At 35.3% G+C, this 8924-nt stretch overlaps 1 pseudogene; it reads left to right on the top strand.

The window, feature by feature from the left end:
* Positions 1-519: 519 nt before the first annotated feature.
* LOC129459496 (ran-specific GTPase-activating protein-like) lies at positions 520-1281 on the top strand (annotated as a pseudogene).
* Positions 1282-8924: the final 7643 nt, after the last annotated feature.

Here is an 8924-nt window from a genome sequence, read left to right as displayed (position 1 = left end):
TGTTCTAGTGCCAGGCAGTCACCTGTGGTCAGTAAACCACAAGAAAACACAGGTATACCAAAAAAAAAAAAATCAGAGACTGGGAGCAGTGGCTCACGCCTGTAATCCCAGCACTTTGGGAGAATGAGGCAGGTGGATCACCTGAGGTCAGGAGCTTGAGACCAGCGTGGCCAACATGGTGAAACCCCATCTCTACTAAAAGTACAAAAAATTAGCTGGGCGTGGTGGTGGGTGCCTGTAATCTCAGCTACCCAGGAGGCTGAGGCAGGAGAATTGCTTGAACCTGGTAGGTGGAGGTTGCAGAGAGCTAAGGTCGTGCCATTGCACTCCAGCCTGGGCAGAAAGAGTGAAACTCCATTTAAAAAAAAAATCAGGGGTGGGAAGCACGGGGCAGGCTGGACAATGAGAGCGTCTGCCGCCTGAGCCAATAAAGCTCTACTGGTTTTGAATCGCCATGCGTTTCCCGCCGCTGGGGTCAGGTGTTGAGTTTCAGGTCGCGGGGCGGAGGGAAGAGCGGGCGGGAGGCACCGGCGCCAGACGCGGACGGAAGGAGCTAAGAGTAGCCTCCGAGAGGCAGCGGAGCCAGCAACGACCCACCCAGCTGAGACGCCGCTGCCGCCAATCCCCCATGGCGGCCGCCAAGGAGACTCATGAGGACCAGGATACTTCCACTGAGAATACAGTCGAGTACAACCATGACCCTCAGTTTGAGCTAATAGTTTCTCTTCCTGAGCAAGAAATTAAAACGCTGGAAGATGATGAAGAGGAACTTTTTAAAATGCGGCGCAAAACTGTTCTGATTTGCCTCAGAGAATGATCTCCCAGAATGGAAGGAGGGAGGCACTGGTGACATCAAGCTCCTGAAGCACAAGGAGAAAGGGGCCATCCGCCTCCTCATGCAGAGGGACAAGACCCTGAATATCTGTGCCAACCACTGCATCACGCCAATGATGGAGCTGAAGCCCAATGCAGGTAGTGACCGTGCCTGGGTCTGGAACACCCATGCTGACTTCACCGACGAGTACCCCAAGCCAGAGCTGCTGGCCATCTGGTTCCTGAATGCTGAGAATGCACAGGAATTCAAAACGAAGTTTGAAGAATGCAGGAAAGAGATTGAAGAGAGAGAAAAGAAAGCAGGATCAGGCAAAAACGATCATGCCAAAAAAGTGGCAGAAAAGCTAGAAGCTCTCTAGGTGAAGGAGGAGACCAAGGAGGATGCTGAGGAGAAGCAATAAATCGTCTTATTTTATTTCCTTTTCCTCTCTTTCCTTTCCTTTGTTTTTTTTTTTTACATTTACCCTGCCCCTCTTTTTCGGTTTGTTTTTATTCTTTCATTTTTACAAGGGACGTTATATAAAGAACTGAATTCAACATTCAGGTTTTTTTTGTTTGTTTGTTTCTAAGTTTTTGCCCTATTGAAGATGACTTCAAAAAATCCATTCCCCAGTCATGAAAATGTACTGTGCTAACTTTCTTTTCCATAGTGGAAACCCTTATTTATAGTCATCAGAAATAGTGAATAAAAAACACATTTGGAACCTGGAAAAAAATTAAAAATAAAAATAAGTCAGAAAAACAATATACAAACAAAATGAAAAGCTCAACAAGGAGTTCAAGCATAGAAATGATTTTTTAAAAGAACTGAACATAAATTCTAAAGCTAAAGAATCAGTGACCAAACTGAAAAATACCCTAGAAAGCTTCAACAGCAGGCTCTATCAGGCAGAAGAATCAGTGAGCTTGAACATAGGCCATTTGAAGTAACCCAGAAAAACAAAAAGAAAAAAGAAATGAAAAGAATAAAGAAAGCCTACAGGACGTATGGGACACGATCAAGTGAACCAATATATGTATTGTGAAAGTCACAAAAGAGCAGAGAAAGAGTAAGGGGTAGAAGGCTAATTTAAACAAATAATGGCAGAAAAATCTCCAGATCTGGAGAGGGAAGTGAATATCTACATCCATGAAGCACAAAGAACCCTAAGTAAATTAAATTTGTATCTCGTTATAGAGATCTTCACTGAGACACATTATAATCAAATTGTCAAAAGTCAAAGACAAAGAATTTTTAAAGCAAAAAGATAAAAGCAACTCATTACATACAAAGGAACCTCTATATGGCTATCAGGGGATTTCTAAGCAGAAGCCTTGCAGGTCAAAAGAGGATAGAATGATATGCTTAAAGTACTGAAAGAAGAAAAACCTATCAACCAAAAATACCATAATCAGCAAAGCTGTTCTTCAGAAATGAAGGAGAGGTAAGGACTTTTCCAGACAAAGCCTGTGGGAGTTTATCACCATTCGACCTGCCTTACAAAAAATGCTAAAGGGTGTAGTTCAAATTAAAGTGAAACAATGTTAACTAACAACATATAGGAAAGTATAAAACTCACTCTAAAAGTAAGAATATAGTCAAATTTAGAATAATAATGTGATGCATAAAATCACTTTTAACTCTAGTATAGTACAAAAATAAAAAGACAAAAGTATTAAAAATAACTACAGCTACAATAATTTGTTAATGGATACATGACACACAAAATTGTAAACTGCAAGGTGGGGCATGGTGGCTCATGCCAGGAATGCCAGCACTTTGGGAGGCCAAGGTGGGCAGATCACTTGAGGTCAGGAGTTCAAGACCAGCCTGGCCAACATAGCAAAAATCCATCTCTACTAAATATACAAAAATTAGCTGGGCATAGTGGCGCATGCCTGTAATCCCAGCTACTCAGGAGGCTGAGGCAGGAGAATCACTTGAACTGAGGAGGCGGAGGTTACAGTGAGCCAAGATCACACCACTGCTCAGCCTGGGTGACAGATACTCCATCTCAAAAATAAAAGAAAATAAATTGCTACATCAATAACATAAAATGTTTGGAGAGGAGAAGTTAAAATGTGGAGATTTTTACGTGGTCAAAGTTAAGTAATTATTAGCTTAAAATGGACTGCTATAATTTTAAAATGTTTTAGGTAAGCTTCATGGTAACCATAAAGGAAAAATCTGTAGTAGATAGGCAAAAGAGAAAGAAAAAGGAATCAAAGCATACCACTACGAAAAGTATCAAGTCACAAAGAAAGACAGCAAGAAAGAATGAATGGAACAAAAGAACTATAAGAGTCACAATATAATTAACAAATAGCAGTAGTAAGTCCTTAGCTATCAATAATTACTTTAAATGTAAATGGATCAAATTCCCCAATCAAAAGACAAAGTGGCCAAATGTATTTAAAAAGACAACATCCAATTACATGCTGTGCACCTGAGACTAGCTTTCAGGGTGCACACAGGTTAAAAATAAAGGAATGGTAAAAGATATTTCAAGCAAATGGTAAGCAAAACAGAGCAGGCTATACTTATAGCAGATAAAACAGACTTTAAGTAAAAAACTGCCATAAGAGACGAAGTATTGTGTTACATAATGATTAAGAAGTCAATTCATCAAGAATACATAGCAATTGTAAATATATATGTACCCAACATCAGAACATCTAAAGATACAAATTAAATATTAACCGAAATGAAGATAGATGTAGATGGTCATATGATAATAGTAGGGGACTTCAATACCCCACTTTCAACAATACAAAGATTATCCAGATAGAAAACCAATAAGGTAACAGCAGACTTGAATAACACTATAGACAAAATAGACCTAACAAACACATACAGGACAATTGACCTAACAGCAGCAGTATATACATTGTTTTCAAATACACATAGAATTCTCTATAAGAAATCAGGTGTTAGGCCACAAAACAAGGATTAACAAATTTAAGAAGATTGAAATTATATCAAGTGTTTCTTCTAACCAAAATGGTATAAAACTAGAATTCAGTAGTATAAAGAAAATAGAAAAATTAAAAAATATGTGGAAATTAAACAACACACTCCTGAAAACCAACAGATAAAAGAAGAAATCAAGAGGGAACCCAAAAAGTATTTTAAGACAAACAAAAATGAAAACAGCATACTAAAACTTATAGGATGCAGCAAGAGCAGTTCTAAGAGGAAATTTTATAGTGATAAATGCCTACATTAAGAAAAAAAGAAAGATCTCATATAAAAAATATAACTTTACACCTCAAGCAACTAGAGAAAATACTAAGCCCCAAGTCAGCAGATAGAAGAAAATAAAAAAGATAAAGGCAGAAATAAACAAAATAAAGACGAGAAAAACAATACAAAAGATGACTGAAACTGTTATTTTTTTGAAAAGATAAATATTGACAAATGTCTAGCTAGACTAATTAAGAAAAGAAGACTCAAATAAATAAAGTTATAAATGAAAGACGAGACATTACAACTGATACCATAGAAATATATGAGACTCCTATGAACAATTACACACCAAAAAAATTGAATAACCTGGAAGAAATGGATAAATCCTGAAAACATTCAACCTACCAAGACTGAATCATGAAGACATAGAAAATCTGAACAGACCAATAGCAAAAATGAGATTAAGTCAGTAATTAAGACTCTCCTTAAAAAGATAAGACAAGGGACCGAGTGCAGTGGCTCATGCCTGTAATCCCAGCACTTTGGGAGGCTGAGGCAGGCAGATCACCTAAGGTCAAGAGTTCAAGACCAGCCAGACCAACAAGGCGAAACCCTGTCTCTACTAAAAATACAAAATTAGCCAGGTGTGGTGGTGTACACCTGTAATCCCAGCTACTCTGGATGCTGAGGCAGGAGAATCGCTTAAACCTGGGAGGCGGAGGTTGCAGTGAGCCGAGATTGCACCATTGTGCTCCAGCCTGGGCAACAAGAGTGAAACTCCATCTCAAAAAAAAAACAACAAAAAAAAGATAAGTCAAGGACTAAATGGCTTCACAGATGAATTGTATCAAACATTTAAAGAAAAATTTGTACCAATTCTTTTTAAATCCTTCCAAAAAATTGAATGCAAGGATATACTGCCAAACTCATTTTACAAGGTCAGCATTATCCTGATACCAAAGCCAGACAAGGATACCATAAGAAAAGATAATTACAGGCCAATATCCCTGAAGAGCATAGATGCAAAAATTTCAAACAAATACAAGCAAACTGAATTCAACATCAAATTAAAAGGATCATTCACCATGATCATGCAGTATTTATTCCTCAGATGCAAGGATGGTTTAACATATGCAAATCAATAAATGTAAAACCACATATTAACAAAATGAAGAATATAATTACATGAGCATCTCAATAAATGCAGAAAAAGCATTTGACAAAATTCAACATCCTTATATGATAAAAACTCTCAACAAATTAGGTATAGAAGGAATGTCCTTCAACATATTCAAGGATATATAACAAACCCACAGCTCATGTCATTCTCACCAGCGAAAAACTAAAAGACAAAGGTGCTCATCTCATCAATTCTATTCAACATAGTACTGGAAGTCCAAGCCAGAGTAAGAAAAAGAAATAGAAGCTATCTAAATTGGAGACAAAAAAGTAAAATTACCTCTGTTTGCTGATGACATAATCTTATAAATAGCCATAAATACTCCACCAAAAAACTGTTAGAACTAATCAATTAATTCAGTAAACTTGCAGGATACAAAATCAACATACAAAAATTAGTTATGTTTATGTTCACTAACAATAACAATGTAACTAATTCTGTTTGATGCTGTTGTAATTAAGAAAACAATCCTATTTACAACAGCATCAAACAGAATAAAATACTTAGGAGCAATTTTAACCAAGGAGGTGAAATACCTATACACTGAAAACTGTAAAATATTGATGAAAAAAATTAAAGAAAACACAAATAAATGGAAAGATATCCATGTTCATGGATTGGAAGAATATTGTTAAAATGTTCATAAAATAATGTTGTTTAAAATGCCCCCAAACTGATTTACAGATTCAATGCAATTCTTACTAAAATGTCAGTGGCACTTTTCACAGAATAGAAAAACAATCCTAAAATTCATATGACACCCCTAAGGACTCCAAATAGCTGAAGCAATCTTCAGCAAAAAGAGCAAAGCTGGAAGCATCACACTTCTTGATTTCAAGTTGTATTACAAAGCTATAGTAATCGAAACAGTATGATACTGGCATAGAAACAGACACATAGACCAATGGAACAAAATAGAGATCCCAGTAATAAACCCAAACATATATTGTCAACTAATTTTTGACAAAGGCTCCAAGAATAAACAATGGAGAAAGGACAGTCTCTTCAACTAATGGTGTTGGGAAAACTGAATATCCACAAGCAAAAGAATGAAATTGGACCCTTATCTTATACCATGTGCAAAAATTAATTCAAAATGGATTAAAGACTTAAGTGTAAGACCTGACACTGTAAAACTCCTAGAAGAAAACATAAAGGAAAAGCTTTATGACATTGGTCTTTGCAATGATTTTTTTGGATTTGACATCAAAGTACAGGAAACAAAACAAAAATTTAAAAGTTGGACTACATCAAACTTAAAAGTTTCTGCACAGCAAAGAAAGCATTCAACAAAATGAAAAGACAACCCACAGAATGGGATAAAATATTTGCAAGCACATCTCTGTTAAGGGGTTAAGGTCCAAAATACATAAAAAGTATATAAAATATAATATCATCATATATTTCAAAATATACAAGGAATTCCTACAGTTCAATAGTAAAAAAAAAAAGAAACCAGATAACTTGATCAAAAATAGGTAAAGAATCTTAAGAAACATTTTTCCAAAGAAGATAGACAAATGTCCAACAAGTATATGAACATCAATAATTATCAAGGAAATGCAAATCAAAACCACAATGAGATATTGCCTCACACTAGTTAGGATGGTTGTTATCAAAAAAAGTCAAAAGAAACCAAGTATTGGTTAGGATGTTAAGAAAAAAGCAAACCCTTATAAAACATTTGTGGGAATATAAATTGGAATAGCCATTATGGGAAGTGTATGGTAGTTTCTCAATAAATTAAAAATAGAACTAATGTATGACCCAGAAATCCCACTTCTGGGTATATATCCAAAAGAAATAAAATTGCTATCACAAAGAGATATTAGCATTCCCATGTTCATTGCAGCATTATTTACAGTAGCCAAGATATGGAAACAACCTAATTATCCATTGAGAGATGAATGAAAAGAAAAAGATATATATATATGAATATTATATATATAATGAAATATTATTCAGCCTTAAAATGAAAGAAATCTTGTCATTTGTGACATAGTTGAACTTGAAGGACATTATGCTAAATGAAACAAGCCAGACACAGAATGGCAAGTAAAGTCAATTTCATAGTAACAGACAGTTGAATGGAGGTCACTAGGGGCTTGAGGCAGGAGAGTAGGGTAAAGGAAGATGTTGATGGATAGAACTTTCAGTTATAGGATGAGTAATTTCTGCCGACTTAATGTATAGCATGATAACTACAGCTAACAATAATTTATTGTATACTTGAAATTAGCCAAAACAGTAGATCTCAAGTGTTCTCACTAGAAAAAAGAAATGATAACTAGGTGAGGTGATGGATATGTTAGTTAGGTTGATTGTGGTAAACATTTTCTAATGTATCCTATATCAAAACATCATGTCATACACCTCAAAGATATATAATTTTCATCTTTAATTATACCTCAATGAAGCTAGGAAAAATGACATTTTAGGTTATGGTGTTTATATTATCTTTTACAATTCTTTTTAAAATTTTACTTCCATTAAGAAATTCTTTATATAATATTATTTCCAATATTCTTCTTACATTAAACAAACTGATTCCAAATTGACTACAGTTAGATTTGCTTCCATAAATAGGTCCAAGCAGTATGTCTCCAATTATATTTTACTTCATTCTAAGAAATTTGCCTATAAATTCACATTGTTTTTATTAAAATTATATATATATACCTAATAGAATTGTAAAAACCAAAAAAGCCTAAGGAAAAAAAATCAAAATTCCATTCTCCATAAATAATCATAAAAAAAATTTCAATGAATGTCTTTCTAAAGAGAAGGATATAATTTTACATAAATGGAACAATACTCAGACATTTTTCACTTTTTTTTTGACTCAACAGTATGTCACAAATATCACTTAATGTCAATAAATATTGAGCTACATCAAGTTTAATGACTTGAGAATTTTATTATTTGTATGTGCAGTAATTTACTTAATCAGTCCCCTACTGGTGAATATTTGGGATGTTTCCAAGTTTTCTATATTAAAAACAGATTTATAAGAAACATTCATGTGCTTACGTCTTTTCACTCTTGTATGATTATCCCCATAGGGAAAATGCGTAAAAGTGGGGATATTGGGCCAAATGGTCTGATATTTCACAAGTTGCTAAACTGTTCCAGAATAGAATAGATTGACAACCACGTTTCTCTCATTTAATGTATCACCCTAAGTGTGACTCATTAAGAAAACAACTTCATTCCCTGAAGAATCTAGAAACATTTTTCTTTATTTTCTCTGATACATTTCTCATTAAAATAGAAGCCTTCCAGGACTTAAATAAATAATCCCCACAAAATTTGTTCTCAACAAATTTAAATTCTATGATATAATAATTATAAGATGATGTATTCAAGTTTTAAGAAAAATAAAAATCCACTGCTTTCCCCACTAGCATTTAAAACTCTTGTGGGCCGGGCGCAGTGGCTCACACCTATAATCCCAGCACTTTGGGAGTCCTAGGCAGGTGGATAACCTGAGGTCAGGAGTTCGAGACCAGCCTGACCAACATGGTCAAACCTCATCTCTACTAAAAATACAAAATTAGCTGGGCGTGGTGGCACATGCCTATAATCCCGGCTACGTTGGAGGCTGAGGCAAGAAAATCACTTGAACCTGGGAGGCGGAAGTTACAGTGAGCTGAGATCACGCCATTGCACTCCAGCCTGGGTGACAGAATGAGACTCTGTCTCAAAAAAAAAAAGAAAAGAAAAAGAAAATTCTTGTTGCATAGG

This window comes from Symphalangus syndactylus, chromosome 13 (genome assembly GCF_028878055.3).
Source record: "Symphalangus syndactylus isolate Jambi chromosome 13, NHGRI_mSymSyn1-v2.1_pri, whole genome shotgun sequence".
Lineage (NCBI taxonomy): Eukaryota > Metazoa > Chordata > Mammalia > Primates > Hylobatidae > Symphalangus > Symphalangus syndactylus.
This window is presented reverse-complemented; position numbering and strand designations above follow the sequence as displayed.